Source organism: Ursus americanus, chromosome 1 (genome assembly GCF_024610735.1).
Source record: "Ursus americanus isolate L20-20 chromosome 1, mUrsAme1.1.p, whole genome shotgun sequence".
In the NCBI taxonomy this organism is placed as follows: Eukaryota; Metazoa; Chordata; class Mammalia; order Carnivora; family Ursidae; genus Ursus; species Ursus americanus.
This window is the reverse complement of record NC_142127.1, coordinates 94,300,330-94,302,625: the sequence shown is the minus strand read 5'-3', so window position 1 is coordinate 94,302,625 and position 2,296 is coordinate 94,300,330. Positions and strand designations below refer to the sequence as shown.

At 44.9% G+C, this 2,296-nt stretch overlaps 1 pseudogene; it reads right to left on the bottom strand.

Annotated features, from left to right (window-relative positions):
* Window positions 1-855: 855 nt before the first annotated feature.
* LOC123778118 (large ribosomal subunit protein uL15 pseudogene) lies at window positions 856-1,312 on the bottom strand (annotated as a pseudogene).
* Window positions 1,313-2,296: the final 984 nt, after the last annotated feature.

Genomic DNA, 2,296 nt, shown 5'->3' with positions numbered 1-2,296 from the left:
TCAAACATTCCAAAACACGGCAGTCTTCTGTCCTAAAAAAAAAAAAAAAAGGAAATCCTATAATTCCATTTATATTAAGTCCAAAACAGGCAAAATTTAGCTGTAGTGTTAGAAGTCAGGAGAGCAATTACCTCTGGGGAGGCAGATGGGGTAGCGATTAGGAGGAGGCTTCCGGGTATCAATAATGAGCCACTGCTTGACCTAAGGGGTGCTTACTGGCATGCCTGCTTTGATAACTCACCCAGCTGCACATGTGTGATGTTTATACTTTCTTGTCCATGTGTTATATTTTAATTTAAGATTCACTAATAAAGAAGCCAAAACTGCTCCCCACACTTCGCTTAGCATCATATCCTGGGGTGGGTGATTTCGTGGTCAAGTGTGTAGCCTGTGGAGCCGTGGGCTCCCTTTATTGCTACGTGCTTTTCCTTGTCTGTAAAATGGCAACGATGATTGGACCTACCTTGTTCTAAGTACAAGAAGAGTTACTATCTGTAGAGCCCTTCCTTAAACAATGCCAGGGCCGTTGAGGGCAGTATTTTTATTTATTTATTTGTTTGTTTATCTATCTACCTATCTATCATCTATCTACCTATCATCTATCTATCTATCTATCTATCTATCTATCTATCTATCTACCTACCTATCTATCATCTATCTATCTATCTATCTATCTATCTATCTATCTACCTATCATCTATCTATCTATCTATCTATCTATCTATCTATCTATCTATCTATCTACCTATCTATCTATCTATCTATCTACCTACCTATCTATCTATCTATCTATCTATCTACCTATCTATCTATCTATCTATCTATCTATCCATTTAGAAAAGCACTTGTTAGCATTTAATGAACCGCCATCAAGCTACCAGGACACAGTCCCCCTGACCCCTCAACACACAAACACACACCCTTAATCTTCTCCTCAGCTCTTCGACTGAAAAATTTGGCCTTCGCAATGACAGGCTGTTCCGGGAGCTTTTCTTTGCCCAAGAATTTATAGTAGACCCATCGCACCCCATCAGTGATAGAAGCAGCTCCTGTCTTGTTTTGGGCAGCATTCCGCCATGTCTGCTCATGACCAAGGTCCACAGTTTATCGAGGTGGACAGTCGGGCAGACGCTCTGGTTCCTCTCTAAGAGGTTATGCTTCTTACCAACTTTTCCAAAGTAACCTGGGTGACATTTGTTGAAGTGGATCCTGTGGTGATGCATGCTACCAGCATTACCCGGGCCTCCATGGAGCTGTGGCCGTGGCTCACGTGGCCCCCAAGTTTCTGGGTCTTCCTCAGTCTGGATGGCATGATAGCAGGCCAGACCAAAGAGAGTGAGGGCAGTCCTTACATTGTTTCTCAGGGAAACAAAAGATGGCTGGAGTCCTTACCAGACTTTAGAGAGCAACCTGTCCGTAAGGTCAGAGCATCAGATGTCCTGGGGGCCCAGACCCAGATTTTCTGGGCCTGTGATCCCCAAACCAGGTAAATGTCACCTCAGTAAATGTCACCATTACTCACCCAGTCGCTAAAGCCCAAAACCTAAGGGTCATTTGGGACGCCTTTCTCTCCCACCCTTGGTCACCCAGCGATCAGCGAGTGTAGTCAAGCATAGGTCCACATTTGCCTTCTTCTCTTACCTGGACTCGTTCCTACCTGGTCTGCTTGTTCCAGACTTGCCTCCTCCTGTCCCTCTCTATACAGCAGCAAAAAATCATCTTCAAAAATAGAAAAGCTTCTCAAAGCTCTCGAATGGCTCCTCGTTATGTTTGGGGACACGGGAGGAATCCCCAAATCTCTTGCTGTGCCTTACAAAGTCCCGTGTGTGATATCACCTCTGTCAGCTCTCAATGTCTTGAATCCCCATATTTTGCAGATAAAGAAAGCGAGGCACAAAGACACTAAGAAACTCACTGTCAGGGTTACAGGACTAGTGAGTGGCAGAGGCAGGACTGGAACAGACTCCAGCCAGCACGCTTCATTCCCACGCTAACAGCCCCAAGTTCTTCCGCCCTGTGGTCTTCACTCACACTTTTTTGTGTAGCTCATTTATTCTTACCCTTCAGAGCACGGTTTAAATGTCATTCTGTCAGTCAGGTTTGCTGTGACCTCCCACCATTATTCTCAGTCCTTTCTTTGTTTACTTTGCAGTATTTATGCTAATGGATAATCATTCGGTCCCTTCGGTCCTTGTTTTTCTCTGCCTTCCCCGTTAGTACCTGAGCCCCATGAGGGCAGCCACTGCGTCTGCCTTGTTCTTTACCATGTCTCTGGTTCCTGGGACAGAGTAGTGTT